Raw genomic sequence first — 20,276 nt, 5'->3', positions numbered from 1 at the left:
AAGTAACGCAAATGTGGGTTAATTCCATCAAAAAGTCCTCCACGAAGGCAAATTTCTCCCAATATTTGATCCCAGAGTTCCCTTGTCTTCTGGATAGTGTTCAAATTTACAAGACTACAGAGTTGAACATCAGTATTCGTAAACCCAAAATTGGGTCGGCTGTTCAACAACGATTATAATATAAAATAAAACCTTCAGTTCTGGCTTGAATTTAGGTAGAACTGTGAATTGTGATTTTAAACTAGTTTGTTCGCTCTTAAGGAAGTAACTAAAACGTGACATATTTAACTTATTTTCAACATAAAATAATCTATGTTTCAGAAAGTCTTTATTATTATTATTTTTTAAAAAAATATTTAATCCAATTGTATTTAGATATTCACAATCGAGGAAGCGTAATTAATTTTTATTCACTTATTAGTAACGAATATCGTTAATTTTTCTAATAATTTTCAAAGTGGGGAACAAAAGTAAAGCAGCAGCGAATAATTCTTTAAAAATTATGCATTAAAAGATAAAAATCAAGAGTAATTTGACGTTCTTTTTAAAAAAGGCAATTTCGGAAACGCCGGAAAGCGATAGATGCATTCACAAAAGAGGCTCGCCGTGTACTTTTCTTCAGGGAATGCGGCAAGACGCATGCGCAGATAGGAAAGAGGGATCCTTTCCGCACCTATTGAGAGGCACTAATCGGAAATCCATTCTGTTTTGGCAGCGACAAAACCTTTTCCTTTCATTGGTCGCCAAATTTATGCGCCTAGTTTTCTCTCAAGTGCAAGAACGTCAGGCTTTTCCCGAAGAATTTGCATAATTAGCTAATTTTTACCACTAGCTTTCTCCGCATTGATCGAAAAAGGGGAAAGGCTTTTAATTAGGCGCGACAAAAGAGTACGAAGCACAATTAAAATTTTCGAAAACGCTTTCAGCCTGGCGCTTGTTTTGTGTGCGGTTTTCGCCGTCGTGTCTCTTTTGTGATATCAAATCTTTTTGAAGAAGACACTAATGCGTTGACTATAAGGACGAAGATGAAAAAAAAAATAACAAAATAAACTGACGATGAAGTTCTAAATTGGAATTATCAGAAACGACTGGGGAAATGCATTTAATATTCTTTAGCGCTGAACTTCGTTGATTATCGCATTTTTATTATACGTTCGCTATTTAATTGGAAACTAGTTTGAATACTTATCATTCCCTATTAATCTAACGCGCCAGCCAATAAAAGTGGCGGAGCTTTTGTTTAAAATTCTTGGGTAAACAAGGAGGGAATGCTCGCGAAATAAAATTGTCTTTTGTTGCAGCGAGGCGTATAACCAAACGAAAATTGTGCTCTTTTAGAAATCAACCTAATGATCCGAAAGTGTTTTGATTATAAGCGCAACGTTGCGTGATGTTTTTGTCTTTACGCTTCAATCATAGCCATTGATTCAAAAGAGTCAAGCATCAATTTCATCAATTTATGAGGGAAAGCGGGACTAATTGTCATAGAAGTTTATTTCTCGCCTCGCATAACTTATACCAGCTCAATATTTTCTCTTCCATTCAAATTACTTAGTTTATCTTTCAATTAAATCAGTTCGGCTACACAAGTTTCAATAAACTATTGCTTTATAAATTAATAAATAAAAAATAATAAATAATAATAATAAAATAAATCAACTATAAAATAACAAACTTTTTCCGATTTCAGAAATAAATTTAATGCTTTATTTTATTTTCCAGGGGTCTTCCAGAAGGAGCTGTTTCGTCGTTCCGCCAAGAGTGGAAATAGTGAGTTCGAGACCCACCGTAACACAGGATTTATCTGTGTGGTCTCCATTTTTTAATTTCATTCGAGCTTTTACAGAGAAGCCAACTTGCTCCGGTCAGCGTAGAAATATTTTCGAGTGGTAGTCTTTTAACCCTTTGCATTCCGATGCCTCCACTGAAGGTCCCGCAGTGGACTGATCATTAAGACACGGTTCGCAGCAGATCACCGAAGTGAAGCATCACTGACTGCGGTCAGTGTACGGGTGGGTGACCACTTGGACACTTGACGCGTAGGGACTGAGAGTGTGCTGTGTGTGTCCTCGTTAAACTGTTCTACCGTAAAGTGCTCAACTTCTCGTGCAGGTCGTCTGGCTACCGTAGCGGGGGGGGCATCCCCTCTGCAGAGGATCAAAATTGTGATGGCATGTCTTCGGATCATCCTCAAGGATGCTTCCCAGACCGTCGCCAATAGCCCATTGTGCAGCCCTAGTGCGACGTAAATGAACTACAACAGCACTGAAGCACCATCAACAGTCACCATTTTAAAATTGAGAAATTTTACACCTTAATAATTAGTAACCACTTTATTGTAAGAATTTTAAAATTGTATAATAATACTATATTGTGTATTTGACATCCTATAGTGTTGATATTAGATCAATGAGCATATATAAGTACTCGGAGTGCAAAGGGTCGATGTGAGATTCTTGGTTTAAAAAAAAATGATATATAGGTTTTTTACTCACTACTACTTCTAAATAATTCAAATGCTTATCTGATATGTAACTTTGTTCCAGTAGAGTCGGATTCGCGCGCAGGTCGTTGGGCTACCGAAGCGGGGGTGCCATCCCTTCCGCAGAGGATCAAAATTGTGATGGCATGTCTTCGGATCATCCTCAGGGATGTTTCCCAGACCGTCGCCAATAGCCCATTGTGCAGCTCTAATGCGACGTAAATTAACAACAACAACAACTCCAGTAGAGTCGGGGCCTCCCTGGCCGAGCGGTATCGCCGGCCAAACGCTCTGTTAAGCGTGGAAGTGGCGGGTTCGAATCCCGCTGTAACCCGGATGTATTCTTGGTGATGTCCTCTGTATTGTACTATCTGTTCTTCTACTTGACAAAGGTTTATAAGCCTTAATTGAGCACACAAGCCTGAAAATGTATGTTGTACCAATAAACAATAATCTAGTAGAGTCTCCTAAAGAAGATGGGGCCTCCATGGCCGAACGGTATCGCCTGCCAAACGCTCTGTAAAGCGTGGAAGTGGAGGGTTCGAATCCCGTCAAAACCCCGGATGTATTTTTTGTGATGTCTTTCTCCGTATTGTGCTATCTGTTCTTCTACTTGACAAAGGTTTATGAGCATTAATTGAGCACACAAGCCTGCGAATGTGTGTTGTACCAATAATAAACCCTAAAAAAGATTGTAAAATTAATCAAAAGTATGCAAATTTTAGTAGGTGGTTCACTATCATTTTTTAAACTAGGGTAGTAATATTCATATAAATTTTTAATGTTATTATGTTAGTAGCTACCAAAATATTTTAAGTTCGCTAAGTAAATATACATAGACCGGAGGTGGTGGATGTGAAATTTCAATTCGGTATTGGAAGCTAGTATTAAGAAATTTTGAGCTTCTTTACAACAAAATTGGTACCGGTTATCAATTTTTTTTCTCCAGGTGAGTACAATCTCCGTTTTAAGCAGTTTTTCTTCTTTTTTTTTCTTCTCCTTTTTTCTTACATATTTCTGCACATGCATGTGCATAATATAAATTAACAACTATTTTATTTTTCCGTGATAGCTTGGAGTTAAAGCCATCATGAAACATTCCTGGTGACCTCAATGATGCCATAAACATGATGTGAAAACATGGAAGATTTTTGTTTTAAATATTGATCACTGAAAATGTTAGACGTGTCACGTCATTTCGCAGCGCGCAATTTGTCATAGGACAATTCGTCTTGTTGTGCCTGCTCTGAATTGTGCTCCAAATTTAATTTTCAGTTCAAATTTGAAATTTACCTAAGTGCTATTTTTTTTCCAAATATCGTTGCAACTTATGTATCTATTTAATTTTTTTCTACATTTTTTTTAAAAGAAAAATTTGAAAATAAGTTAAAGTTAGAATCTTGTGTAAGCATTGCTCATATCCCTTCTTCCTTATTGTCAACAACAATACGCAAATTACAAACCCTCTCCCCCTAATAAGTGCTCATTTGAATGCCCTCTACGTAAATAAAAATACATAAAACAAATATTCAGAATTTATCATTTAGATTCTGGATCTACTTCATAATGCAAGGGAAATTCACAACCAACTACTTAATTTGTTTAAGACAACATAAAAATCCGGAAAAATCGACAGCTATATAAACAGATAAAATAAAACAAACAGTCAGAGTTGGTTCTCATGCAACCCAATTTTTTGATAAGAACTTAAAAATGTGAAGGAAAAACAGAAGAGTTGGCAGCTTTATAATAAATAAAGTAAAACAAAAATTCAGACTTCATTCGTTATTTTTTTAAATCCCCTTCATGATGCAATTTTCATTTTCACAAAGCTGTGGCTGTTCTCCATATTGAAGTTTTGCGCCATTTTCAAAATAAGCATAAACAGCGCTGGCTTTGATAGACAAAATTTGTCCTAACAGTCAAGAGTAACTGTTGCAAATTCACGGCAAAATATGCTGTCTGTCTGAAATTTTCAATCCAAATTTGCTCTGCCGGAAAGGGTAAAAAGTACGCTATATCGCAGGAGAAACTTTTCATAGCGAATTCTATTTCAACTCCATTGGTATTTTAAAATGTTTAGAGAAATGTGAGTTCAGGGAAATCTTGAGTAAACCATAAAATTTCCCACGTTGAAAAAATGTTTTCAAAATTTCAAAATGCAAGCAAATTATTGCAAAATAACTTCCCCTCGGCATAATCCTCCTATAATTAGTTTGCATCTTGGTATTTTGATTAAAAAAAATTTTTTTTTAAGTATTCAAACTTAAAGGCTTACGTTAAGCTTTCCTGAAAGCTTTCTGTTCCTTAAATTTTAAATTACTGGGTGAAAAAGAATTTGCCACGAAAGATTTTTCCCGTGGTATACAGTCCTTTTAATAAGTTTAAGACAACTTAAAAATAAGAAAGAAAAAAAATCTTCCCACACCCCGCCCACTCGCTTACCACAATTCGTTTACATAACTACTCAAATGGAATCTGAGCTTTGTTGCACGTGCAGCAGAACTCCCTACTACCAAACACCCTTTTTTATCCCCACCCCCTTCCTAATAACCAACATTAAAGAGTGGGGGGGGGGGAATCAGTGTGGGAACCAAACGCCCACCTGCCGGGCGTGCGGCGGGACCCCTTATCGGGGCTTCTATCTTACAAGAGCGATCAAAACGGGCATATCTCAGGTTGCCCTGTAAGGAATGCAAACCCCTGACCCCACACCTGGATCGAATCATATTGTGATTTTTTTTCTCTTCTTCTTCTTCTGTGCCAGGTAGAAAAGATGTTTAGAATGATGAAATTGTATTGGGAAATATTATAAAGAAAGACAAGTGCCCAGTTTGCACAGATATGCTTTTATTTTATTTATAGATTTATTTATTTATTTTCCTATGATGTTGAGATTCACGCCTGGAAATCTAAGTTAAATAAAGACGAACGGTGAACTGAAGATCAGATATTCTAAGAAAAGAAAGATTTTTTTTCTTTGGTTACATTAAATTTATTTGGTTTTAATGGTTCCCAAGCTTTTAACTTACTCAACACCAACTGATAAATAGCGATACTATCGCTATTAAATCATCACCAATCTTATATTTCGTCTGAGTGGACATTGTAAGTTTAGAATTTTAAAAAATTTCATTTTTTGTTGCATGTCATTTTTTGTTGTATGTCATTACATGTAATCTTGATTACAAATACATGTAATCTAAATGTACGATTAGGAGACTAGTGTATACTTATATATGATTATATTTCACAGTTGATAGTATAATGTACCGTATAATGATACATTTTGTACGTATTTACATACAGCGTAAGTACGAATGAATGTAACTGAAATGTATGCACAAACATTTTAGTTACACACACATATGTACAGTTGTATTGTATGTATAAAATATATATACATATGTATATAGATAATTACGTATGTATGTGCAAACAATGTAGACACGTACATTTATACACAATGAGTATATGCATTTTATGCAAATATTTGTGAATGTAAAATGTATATCCATGTTCATGTACGCATGTATATACAAGTACTTATTGTTTGTACAAACATACATACATTGTCTATATAATGTATGTCCCATGCATGTAGGATTTATTTATGAACAGTAAAATATACGTATACATGTACAATATAGGTATATATGCAGTATGTGCAATATATGTATGTATACATGTACATGATATGCATGTCCAATGTATGAATGTACAGTCCGCAAAAAAAAAACGAATCACCCTGAATAACTTTCGTTCTAATGATCGGATTTTCACGAACTAAGTGTCAATCTTAATGGTTCCTGGGGGTGACCTCAAATATGTTAATTAATTAGTGCTAACTATTAATTAAGTTACGAAATCAGACACAAAAACGTACTTTCTCTGAATAAACATATAATTTTTTTTACATATTTGGAATCTAGACCCTTGAATTAGTGGGGGTAGACAAAATTTTAAAAAAATTGGGCGGTAAATTGGGCCGCAATAAAGGTTTATATATTTGGCGATAGTCCAGAAAACCGCCAAAAAAAGTCGCCTGCGCAAATAAATATTTTAAGATAACCCATTGACTAATTCAAAAGAGGAGTGCTTAATTTTACTAGGTTGCTACGCAACCAAACTCTGATAGTAAAAAAATTGAAATAATGTTCAGTGATTGCTCGGAGGGGCTTAATTTATTGTTACTAGAAAATATCTCGAAGTTTCCAGGCCATAAACAATTTTTTTAGGGGATTTCTGTCCAAAAAGCAAAAAAAAATTTTATTTTAATCTCCTTTGAAAAGTAAATTTGAATCGATTTATAAATTATTTATGATAGTCTTTAGAATTTAAATACATGAACTTTTTATCTGATATTATTTAGATTACACTGTTTTTACTATATTTATTCGAGGATTTTATACTAAAATAAAATGAGCATAACTTATTATAGCTATATACAAAATTTTAGGGATAATCATTTTTACAGTTTTAATCGAGTCTTCTAGGCAAGAAAGTTTGAAGAAAAAAAAAGTGCTTGAAAAATAAAATGTAGATTGTATAATAGTTCTAATGCACATTCACAAGGCTTTCTATAATTTACGATATTTCTTTTTTCTATAACTCAAGGAATTGCTGAATGTTTAGTGGCATTTTAAAAAGATTGAAATATGTTATGTTTAAGAATAAGATATTGAAATAATATGTTGCATATTGTAGGATTCATTGTTTAAAAAATCGCTTCATTCTACTAGATATTTAGGTTACATCGTTTTCTTTGGATAAAGATGATTAGCAAATAGCATCCTCATGTTTCGATACATTCTGAAACTTATACGTTCGCAAATTCACCATAAAATGTCGCACAGCATATTCTTCATTTACGATAAGCTACATTTACCACCAAATACTGCTACTATGGTTATTTTTGCTTTCTTATATATATCTGATGATCTCTTTTTGAACAGAGCTCGTAAGATCCTTAAGATACTGAAATGGGGGCACAAAAACTTAAGAGATAAAATCTTTAATTTCATTAACTCAAAATATCTGGTGTCAAAATGTTAATTTTTAAGTTAAATATAACTTTTACAATATTGGTGTTCTTACATTTTTAAAGACCATATGAATCCTGATAAAATATTAAAATGCATATGTTTACTTTAACTAGTGTAAAATCCTTATCAAAATAATGATCAAGACCCAAATGTAAAACAGTATAATTGACGATAAAAACTCAACTGGCTTCAAAACATATGAAGAGGGAAGTAAAAGTCGACATGTTTCGAGTTTTTAAATATAATCGCCCATTCTCAAGACTTGTCAGGCTTGGATAACTAGTGACTTTTATTATTGGACGCTCAAAACATGTCTATTTTTATTATCATCTATTATTTTTTTAAATCAATGAAGTTTTTATATTTTCGATTCAGTTTCTTGGGATTATCCATTTAGTGACACAACATATTAAATTATTTCACTCGATATTAAAATAAGTTTTACATATGTTATAGGCACAGGTTCTTAGATTGAAAAAAATAATAATTCACTACTTTGTGAAAAAATTAATGCAGTAAAAAAAAAATTTTTTTTTTTTGCTGCAAGCCTTAACATTTTAGTTTAAGGTCTAAAAAAAATTCCGTTTACAATTGAAATTTCAAAAGTCGAATGTGAAAATGGAATGTCCCCTAGTACCAGGAATCGAAATTAAATAGTAACAAGGACAACTTTTTTAAACAAGTTAGCGTTCCGTCCTACTCGAAGTTGTTTGAAAACGTATTTTTTATATATCGATTCCAAAGTTTATTCTACATATATTTCAGGGTATACTTTCGGAGTATTTCGATCGAGTTTATTTTTACACCCTTATTTGCTTAAAATTATTAAATAATTTACTTAAAATAAATTATTCAAGCTACATGATTTAATGCATTTATAGTATAATAATAAACGGAGCTTCCGACGCATATCCTTAACCTTAATACCGCTATCATTAAATAAATGGAATAAGCTTAGATAAATAATAAAAGTTAATTTTTCCCTCGTGTAATTTTCAAGGAATAATATGTTTCGATCAAACAGATTTCATTCTGGAAATTGCGAAATTATTGAGCTGGTCCCTTGGAGCAATATCATTCTTATCCTCTTTTGACGAAATATAGGAAAAATTAGTTTTCACAGTTTCTGTAAAAAGTATGTTAGCCTACTTGCCACGTTTTTTTTTAAAACTTTTTTTTTATTAAAATAAAGTCGGAAATTGTGTATTGTGTGCACAGCTTCGGAATCCTTACAAATTTCAATTTTTAGTATTTCCTGATTAACAAAATAAGGCATTTTCCTGATAACAAATTATACTACAATAATATCTTGGAAATCATGCTAAAGTGAAAAATTAAACTAAATTGTTTAGTATATTATCAGAAAAAAAAATCTACTTGGTATCATAAAGAGTAAAAGATATAATGAAATAATTAGTGAATCACACGTGGTCAGATAATTAAAAATTTAATTTCCCAACTAAGATAGTAGGACGACATTTAAGATACTGAGATATTTTAAGACACTAAAAAAATTGGCTACGTATTCCACAGATTTTTATGTTCGGTATCTTTATCCTCTTTGTAGTGACTTATAAAACATCAACACCATTTTAGATAATCTAAGTTGAAGTCACAAGAAACAAAAAAAAAGACAATCAATCATTTATATTCTTTTTTCAAAAAAATAGTATGCTAAGTAAATAATCAGCTGTTTTGCATTAAATAATTTTAAACAGCTGAATGTTTTTAATTTCTTAACAAAGTTTTATTCTTAGCTAGCAGACAATAATTCTTTAAAAAAAACTTGACTATAATTTGAAAAGGAAACCTAAATTAAAGAAAATCTAAATTAAAGTTCTAAAAAATTTATTAGTATATTAATGAAGAAATAATAAACGTAAAATGGAAAAGAATAAGAATTTTAAAATGTTAAAATTTTATTAAATAGTTGGTAAAATAGTTCTGCGATACACTTCCGGAAATTTCTTTTAAGATTAGGATGATATAGGGTAAACCAACAAATGAAGGAGCATTTCATAGATATTTCTTAGAAATAAGATTTTAAACGTTTTAATTTAGATTGATTGGTAAGAGTAGCTTACTACCTAACAATAGGAAGTCCTTTAACAATGCATTTGGTTATCTGGTCTTTGAGTCTTCTCTGGAAAAAGTTTTGAATTTGTTAGTATCTGTTCAACGCCTTGTTTCTTTGACAAAATTATAAGGTCAGTGTTTGTTATTATCCGTTTAAACTACAATTAATTGCATATAATAATGCTTTTTCTTTTCATTGTGAAAAAAAGAATTCAAAATATGGTCATTGAAGTTACGTTTTATTTATTTTAAGCATCATAACATAAGCAAGTACTGAGATTAGGGGGTGTTTATTAACTGGATTACAGAACGATGAAAAACCAATGTATAAACAAGTGTTCCTTTACTGGGATTTTTTCAAGTTAATGAAAATAAAAGAAAAATTTTAATTTTCTTGTACCTTTTGTCATATTATAAATCAAAATTATGTTAAAAATAAAAAAAAACAATTTTTAACCAGTGAAGGAACAGGCATGTTCCTTCACTGAGAATAGATTTCCCAGTAAATGAATAGTATGTGTGAAATATGATTTTACTTGGATAATTTGTAGTTCAGCGACATGGAGGACTCCTAAAATTCAGTTAAATGTTGTATGAATAGTTCCTATAACTATTTCAGTTAAATATGCAAATTTAATTGCTAAATTTATTTAAAGAATTATAATAATAATTAATTTATTATTTATCTTTATAAATGTAGTGATTAGTTATTACATCATACCTTAGACTTCTTAATAAACTATGTTTATTAACTAAATATAGCAACTAAATATAATAATAAAAGCTTGAATGGAATCTTTGCAGGATTTTGTGCCAATAATTAGCTAAATTATTATCCTATTGCCGTCTTTAATGTCCTAACGGGAACTGGTAGGAAAAATCCACTTAAAGACAATTATCTAGGTGAAAAATGGGTGAAGTTTTTTTAAGGTGACATCCACCGATAACTCAGTGCAATGCGAAGATAATTTCAAAAGGCAAAACTTCCCTTAGAGAATAATATTCGAAATACTGGTTTTAAGAACTTCAGAGAATCTTTAGGAGGGAAGTAGCCCTGACATCCTTTTATAAAGTGATTGCATTTACAATGCGAATGAAACAAGAGTTGAATACTGCCCTTAAACGGGAAAAATCTGCGGCCTTTAAAATTATAAGGATTTATATTCTAAAGCACCTAGGAAAGAAAAAGTACCTCCATTGGTAGTTTTTCCTTACAGAAGAATTCGTAGAGATATTACAGAATCAGTCCCTGCTACATATTTCATTGGAAAAAGCTATTCATGAAATGAAACTATGACCGCAGCAACATTTTACAAATATATTGCAAATGTTTCTACCCATGGCTAATTAAAAATGCAATCAAATTCCTAATTTTGCTTCTTCTGGATAGGTATAAATCTCATATCAATTTGAAACTGAGCAAGTTTTGTTCCTCAAAACAAATTTTCTGGTTTAGTTTTCTACGTAATTCTTGGAAATCTCGTTAGATATTGAAAACAAAAGAATTGTAAAACAATATGTCTAGAAAATTTTACATCTATTTTTAAATAAGATTTGAGGCATCAACTGATGAAGTTAAAATGCTTTTATGAAATGCGATATTTTTTCATTCGATGTAGAAAACGTTGACTGTAACAAATGCATGCAAAACAGACACCAAGAGTTAATGAGCAAGACAACTTATCAACAAAACACATGCTTCGAGAGAAACGATGCGCTATTTCTTCAGAAGCTTGAGAAGGAAATCTCACAAGTTATGTTGCAAATTTTTAAAGGAACATTGACAGAAAAGTTTAATCTCCCAAATATCCAATAGCCTGCGCTTTTCTCAATATTGAAGAATTTATTTCAAAAAGAACAATTGTATAATCAAATTTTGGCTCTGAAGCTGAGACAACTAACATTAATAATGAAAGTATCTTGAAAACCGATTTTGAGATAAGTCCTCTTGAGGCATTGTTAGTTGCAAAAACGATTGGTTTCATAAGTAACTACTAGATATAAGTCAATGAGAGATGGGTTTTATTCAAACTTCGAAACTCCTTTTTCTCATTTATTATCCAGTGAGGAATTCTGGAAATGGAACTGGAAAATCAAAAGAAATTTCGAAGATACATTTACATTGGCCAAAAATTTGGAAAAAAGAGGAAGGTTAAATCAAAAGAAAAAGAAATAAATTACTCATGACGAAGAGAAAAAAAATACTTAAAAAGATTTTAAAAAAAAGCTTAAAAAATATGAGGAAAAGATTAAACAAAAAAATGATCGAATTATAATAATAATAAAAACATCATCAGATTACACAATGATAAACATTCATAATTTAGAACGGACTATTAAACTGTGAGAAAAAAATGAAAAACATTTTTTTAAAATTATGTATTCAAACATATTTTACTTTCCATTCCATGACTGAAAAAAAAAAAATTTTCCACATTAACTATGGTTATATGTCGTAATTCCAAGAAAAATCTTGTTTTTAGACATTTGTGTGGCCTATGGATTCCTAACGAGCATCAAACATTATCAAAATTAAGTGTTCATTCTCTGGAAAATTTAGTGTTTATTCACTGGTAAGAACTGTTCCTTCACTTGGTCATCTTACTACTTATTATTTAAACCACCAAAAGCTTAAAACAATATTATGTAAATTATCTAACTTTTTTTACATAATTTGCATTTAATAACAAATATCTCGAAACCATCATTTAGCTAAAATTACAAATTTTGAAATTTTTATGAATTTTTTTTAAAGGCAAGCTAAGCTTAAGTGTTCCTTCATTGTTTAGTTTACCCTATAAGATGTTGAGAAATTTGCGATGTTGTGAGAGATGTTTAAAAATGTTGACTACGTATTTTTATTAATATTTATAAAATATATATTCAAGAAATTGATAAATATATTATTCCAAATCTATGCATACGTATGTATATTATTGAAATTGTATCAGTTATTGAAAAACAAAATAAAAAAAATGAAAAATAATCACATTAAAAAAGCACAATCTGGTGTATTCTAACAGAAGCACGCTTTTTTAAAACTAGACATTTGTTGAATAAAGTGTTTTTTATTCAAAATTCTTTACTAAATTGCAAATAAATTATTAAATGACTAAAAAAGAAACATCGTATTTTATAGTGTGAAAGAAATAAAAATAAAAAGATTAGCAAACGATTATTAGCAAAAAAAATATGAATGAAATTTTACGCTACGCGCGCGAAGTCAAGTTCCTCACAAGTTTATCACATTTTAATATTAATCGCCCCAATTAGTTATTTCTTTATTGTCGCCAAATTATTTTTTTAAAAATAATTAATTTTAATTTTTCTCAGCTTCTAATAAATAAAAACAGTTGAAACTTTAGATTTTTCAATTGAAAAATATGTAGATTAATATGGTATAAAAAAATTCATACCTTATAATTCAATATTTTTTCATCCTCACTTTAATTAAATAATAAAAAATAATAAATAATTATTAAAAATTATTTTTTGCATGAAATTATCTTTGGGTAAATGAGTTTTATGAGTGGGTGCAATTTTTTTTGAATTGCTTCATTAGTTTTGAAAATATGACTGAAAACGCAAAAAGCGAAATTAACATTAAGGGGTACGAACTTTGAATCGCTCTCCTGACCAAACTATGGGGGCCACTTTTCCCAGATTGCGGCTACCCCCTATATTTTGAAGATAAGAAATCCAAATATGTAAAAAAAAATGCATGTTTATTCAGAGAAAGTACGTTTTTGTGTCTGATTTCGTAACTTAATTAATAGTTAGCACTAATTAATTAGCATATTTGAGGTCACCCCCAGGAACCATTAAGATTGACACTTAGTTCGTGAAAATCCGATCATTAGAACGAAAGTTATTCAGGGTGATTCGTTTTTTTTTTTGCGGACTGTACATATACACAATATGCTCATGTTCAATGTGTGCATCCAAATATGCATAATACATTTGTGTACAATTGTACTTATATTGGCGTATTTATATTTTACATATATTCATACATACATTTGACATGCATATATTGTACAAATGTGCATTCATACATTCGACATGCATAACGTGTGTACAGTCGGCAAAAAAAAAAAGATATCACCCTGAATAATTTTCGTTCTAATGATCGGATTTTCACGAACTAAGTGTTAATCTTAATGGTTCCTGGGGGTGACCTCAAATATGCTAATTAATTAGTGCTAACTATTAATTAAGTTAAGAAATCAGACACAAAAATGTACTTTCTCTGAATAAACATATATTTTTTCTTACATATTTGGATTCTTAACCTTCAAAATATAGGGGGTAGCCGCAATCTGGGAAATATGGTCCCCATAGTTTGGTCAGGAGAGCGATTCAAAGTTCGTATCCCTTAATGTTAATTTCACTTTTTACGTTTTTAGTCATATTTTAAAAACTAATAAAGCAATTCGAAGAAAATTTCACCCAGTCATAAAACTCATTTACCCAAAGATAATTTCACGAAAAAAATAATTTTTAATAATTGTTAATTATTTTTTATTATTTAATTAAATTAAGGATGAAAAATTTTTGAATTATAAGGTATGAATTTTTTTATACCATATTAATCTACATATTTTTCAATTGAAAAATCTAAAGTTTCAACTGTTTTTATTTATTAGAAGCTGAGAAAAATTAAAATTAATTATTTTTAAAAAAATAATTTGGCGACAATGAAGAAATGATTAAATGGAGCGATTAATATTAAAATGTGATAAACTTGCGAGTAACTTGACTTCGCGCGCTTAGCATAAAATTTCATTCATATTTTTTTCGCTAATAATCGTTTGCTTATCTTTTCATTTTTATTTTTTTAAGCTATAAAATACGATGTTTCTTTAGTCGTCTAAAATTCTATTTGCAATTTAGTAAAGAAATTTGAATAAAACATTTTATTGAATAAAATACATTTTATTCAGAGAATGTGGAGTTTTATAAAAGCATGCTTCTGATAGAATATGATTATACAACAGATTGTGCTTCTTTAATGTGATTTTTTTTTATTTTTTATTTTCTCAATAACTGATAAAATTTCAATAATATACATACGAATGAATAAATTTGGAATAAAATATTCATCAATTTCTTGAATATATATTTTATAAATATTAATAAAAATACGTAGTCAATATTTTTAAGCATCTCTCACAACATCGCAAATTTCTCAAAATCTTATAGGGTAAACTAACCAGTGAAGGAATACTTAAGTTTAGCTTGTCTTTAAAAAAAAATCATAAAAATTTCAAAATTTGTAATTTTAGCTAAATGACGTATTTGTTATTAAATGCATGTCGACATATTTGTTATTAAATGCAAATTATGTAAAAAAAATTTAGATAACTTACATAATATTGTTTTAAGCTTTTGGTGGTTTAAATAATAAGTAGTAAGATAACCAAGTGAAGGAACAGTTCTTAAATTGAATAAACACTAAATTTTCCAGTGAATGAACACTTAATTTTGAGAATGTTTGATGCTCGTTAGGAATCCTTAGGCCACACAGATATCTGTCGCCCTGTAGATGCCTGAATTGACTGATGTTAACACAGGCGGGCATTAGGAAAAAAAAATCTTTTAAGTTTTCGTGCCCCCATTTCAGTATCTTAAGGGCCTTACGAGCTCTGTTTAAAAAGAGAGTATCATATCATATATATATATATATATATATATATATATATATATATATATATATATATATATATATATATATATATATATATATATATATATATATATATATATATATATATATAACATAAAAAGCTTCAATTAATCTTTTTATGTTAGTTTCTTTGCTATAAAACTTCATCCTAATTAATTATTCTAAACGAAATACTTTCTCACACTTTTAAAAACCACATCCTGTTCTTAAATCTATTTTTGGCTCAAGTATGCATTTAATTAAGAGCAGGACATTTTTCCCTTTGCTCTTGTGTGGGAAACGTTCGATCTATTTCATAAACCAATAGCAACTACTAAGAGTTCCCTCTTTCCCTAAATTAAGACATATTACGGATTTTACTTTGCAAGATTTTCCCTAACATATAACCAAGGAGCGCAACTTTTCATGTGCACTTTCACTCATTCTCATGACTGCTCTTGTCTAATAATTAATAAATAAATTTTGTACCCTCCTTCCCGACCTATGACCTGTTTTAATCCTTCCACTCGGCAACGACGTTATATATATATATATATATATATATATATATATATATATATATATATATATATATATATATATCTGATATATATATATATATCTGATATATATATATATATATCTGATATATAACAAAAATAATCATAGTAGCAGTATTTGGTGGTAAATGTAGCTTATCGTAATTGAAGAATATGCTGTGCGACATTTTATGGTGAATTTGCAAACGTAAGTTTCAGAATGTATCGAAACATGTGGATGCTATTTGCTAATCATCTTTATCCAAAGAAAACCATGTAACGTAAATATCTAGCAAAATGAAGCAATTTTTTAAACAATGAATCATACAATATGCAACATATTATTTCTATATCTTATTCTTAAACATAACATATTTCAATGTTTTTAAAATGCCACTAAACATTCAGCAATTCATTGAGTTATAGAAAAAAGAAATCGTAAATTACAGAAAACCTTGTGAATGTGCATTAGAATTACTATACAATCTACATTTTATTTTTCATGCACTTTTTTTTCCTTCAAACTTTCATGCCTAGAAGACTCGATTAAAGCTGTAAAAATCATTATCCCTAAAATTTTGTATATAGCTATTATAAGTTATGTTAATTTGATTTTAGTATGAAATCCTCGAATAAACATAGCAAAAATAGCATAATCTAAATAATATCAGATAAAAAGTTCATGTATTTAAATTCTGAAAACTTATAAATCGATTCAAATTTTCTTTTCAAAAGAGATTAAAATAATTTTTTATTTTATTTATTTATTTATTTATTTTGCTTTTTGGACATAAATGAACTTAAAAATTGTCTATTGCCTAGAAACTTCGAGGTGTTTTCTATTAACTATTAATTAAACCTCTCAGAGCAATCACAAAACATTATTTCAATTTTTTTACAGTCAGAAATTGGTTGCCTAGCAACCTAGTAAAATTAAGCGTTTCTCTTTTGAATCAGTCAAGGGTTATCTTAAAATATTTATTTGCGCAGGCGACTTTCTTTGGCGGTTTTCTGGACTATCGCCAAATATATAAACCTTTATTGCAACCCAATTTACGACCCAATTGTTTTAAAATTTTGTCTACCCCCCCTAATTCAAGTGTCTAGATTCCAAATATGTAAAAAAAAATATATGTTTATTCAGAGAAAGTACGTTTTTGTGTCTGATTTCGTAACTTAATTAATAGTTAGCACTAATTAATTAGCATATTTGAGGTCACCCCCAGGAACCATTAAGATTGACACTTAGTTCGTGAAAATCGGATCATTAGAACGAAAGTTATTCAGGGTGATATCTTTTTTTTTTTGCGGACTGTACATACACACATTTGACATGCATATATTGTACAGATGTATATGCATATATTGTACAGATGTATATGCATATAGTGTACAGATGTATATTCATTTAATGTACAGATGCACATTCATATTATGTACATATGATGCAATGAACATGTAATGATCATATAATGTACATATGTGTGTACATATACTGTACATATTTGAATAAACATATTGAGCATAATTCTTTCTCGCAAATTTTGCATGTGTACATACATGTTATCCTAATTTTTGCAATATGTGCAATTTATATATGCCCAATAAGTGTATCCACACATGTACAGTGCACGTATGTTCTATGCATGCATATCCATCTGTACTATATATGCATGTTCAATGCATGAATGAATGTACATACGTTCATACATTACACGTATACATATATACATTACATTTATGTCTAAATATGAGTACAATGCAATAAATAAAATGCATGTTAGTTAACTTATAATGACTCAAGCAAGTTAAATGACAAAATCAAACGATATTTAAATTTAGTTTTCAGCTTTAATTGTTCTATATCATTTTAGAATTCTTTCAATAAAAAATAATTTTCCGATATTTTCATGAAATGTTTGACACTGCAGAATTATTTTTTTTTTATAACATAATGCATGGTTCATAGAAAATTTTTAAAGGGTAAAAAAATATTTAGAAATTTAAAATAAGATTATCGTTTGCTTTCTAAAAAATATGAGGTCGAGTTTTATATGCCCTAGAATAAATTTTAAAACAAACTTTAATAATTTTACTTATATAAATTTTTTTAATGTATGCTCAATGCATGTGTATATTGTAATTACATATATTTAAATGTACGCATGTATTTATACATTACTTGTAATTATGTACATGCATATGCTGTATGTACATACGTACATTGAGCATATAAGCATTTTTTGTAAATTCATGCATTACATGCACATAAGCATTAACAAGCATAAGTATGTAGTTATACAAGTACATACTTTGCGTGTACATACCATATATCTATGTACATATAAATGTGCACTCATACATGTATGCATTTTATTTGCGCAACTAAGTACATATATTGCACCTTTAAACAACATTCTTACATATTTTACGTAAATACGTACAATTTTATGTGCATACGTAAGTTGTATATACGTGCTATTATCGTAAATTTATTCAATGTATGTGCTGAAGTACATAAAAGTATGCAATCATATAAATATTATTTTCATATACGTTCATACATATAATGTCTGGGCATACGAAGATACAAAACATTGCATTTGCGTACAAATTAACATACATGCGTACGTGTGTCATAAATGCATAATTATATGTACTAAGCATATGCGTATTGCATTAGGTATATTACAATATAATTATGTATATTGAACGTACAAACAACGTTTGTACATACATTGTATATGTATTTGTAGGAATCACAAATTGTACGCTCATGCGTGCGTACATTCTATATACATAAAAATATGTAACCCCATACATACTTACATAATGTATTTGTATATAGTATACAATCGTAATAACTTGTAATAGTATAGTTTGATTACAAGTAATCACAATTATACATATATACTAGCTGACCCGGCAAACGTTGTTTTGCCATATGAATTATTTCTAGAGTATGGAAATATCTCTTATTTATTGTAAGTGTGTGCGTATGTGGTATATGAGTGGAAGAGGCTTGGAGCGCTGTGAACGATGACGGAATATGAAAATAACAACACACTAAATAATATTTTTTTTTAAATTTATTGTAACTTTTTTTTATAAATTATATTTACAACGAATTTTGAAAATATTAGTCAACAATATTAATCTCTTAGTGCAATGTAGTGTACAATATTTTTTGTCATTCCGTCTTTAGTTATCACAAATAAACTAGATGGTTTATCCACTCGAGAGCATGGAACGTATAATTGTCCTTGCGAAAAACATGGTGTGCTCAAATCAAAGTCACAAACAGACATTGTTTAGCCATGAAATTTATTAATAGTCATTGCAAATGCCTATCTAATGGGGAACTGAATGCGTTTAAATTGAATTGGTACATCTGTGGGTATTGTAGGGATTCGTGGAAGTAATATACTTCCACCCATTTAAAATAATGACTTCGTTCATAAATTTTTGAACGACTAATTTGTCATTATCCTGGCTTATGAATGCCAGGACATTGACGTGTTACAAGAAATATTTTTAAACAGTATACTGTAAAGAGGGAAGGCAAATATTAGCCTAATACCAAGTTTATGTATGATTTTAATATTCTTGAATGTAATCAAAGTTATTTATTTATTTAATGATTGATTATTATACACAATTTTATTCTGTACATATCAGCAACAAAAACGTTTTTGATTCTTTCTACAGTTGATAAAAAGAATTAATTTAAGCAATTTATGGTCCATCTAACATTAAGGCTTAAGTTGAGTTACTTACTATTAGTTTAAAATGACTGTTTTTTTTTAAACTTCTGACCTAATATGTCATTTTCCTGGCATTCAAGATTTGGTGAATTTCTATTTTATTTTCTTTCTCGAGAAAATGTCAATAAACTACACTGCTGTCTGTAAGATATTAACAAATGTAACTAAATAAGTATTCAAAAGAAATTTAGATTATTTTGAAGACTTTAAATTTGAGGAAATTTTTGGTCCGAATTATCATGTTCATGTTATATATATATATATATAAAGTGCTTATGTTATATATATATATATATATATATATATATATATATATATATATATATATATATATATATATATATATATATATATATATATATATATATATATATATATATATATATATATATATATATATATATATATACTATATATATATATATATATATATATATATACTATATATATATATATATATATATATATATATATATATATACTATATATATATATATATATATATATATATATATATATATATATATATATATATATATATATATATATATATATATATATATATATATATATATATATATATACTATATATATATATATATATATAAGTATGTATATAGTAAGTTATGGTGGATGGTGACGAGTTTGTCACTCGTCACCATTACCTACTCGTTTTGAGTTGTTCCAATCAATTAAATTGGTGTT

The 20,276-nt window shown here is 29.2% G+C and overlaps 1 protein-coding gene across 1 annotated transcript in view; it reads left to right on the top strand.

Annotated features, from left to right (window-relative positions):
• The first annotated feature begins 5,355 nt into the window (after window positions 1–5,355).
• The window catches only part of LOC107444919 (uncharacterized), a 63,586-nt gene continuing 48,665 nt past the window's right edge, over window positions 5,356–20,276 (top strand). Inside the window, exon 1 of the mRNA XM_071177349.2 lies at window positions 5,356–5,590. The gene's annotated coding sequence lies outside the window, so the exon portion shown is untranslated. The remainder of the gene's footprint in view (window positions 5,591–20,276) is intronic.

The sequence above is a fragment of the Parasteatoda tepidariorum genome, chromosome 2, assembly GCF_982258835.1.
Source record: "Parasteatoda tepidariorum strain Cologne lab strain chromosome 2, Ptep-v5.0, whole genome shotgun sequence".
NCBI classification, from domain to species: domain Eukaryota; kingdom Metazoa; phylum Arthropoda; class Arachnida; order Araneae; family Theridiidae; genus Parasteatoda; species Parasteatoda tepidariorum.
Note: the sequence above shows the minus strand (reverse complement) of the source record. Positions and strands in the feature narration are given on the sequence as shown.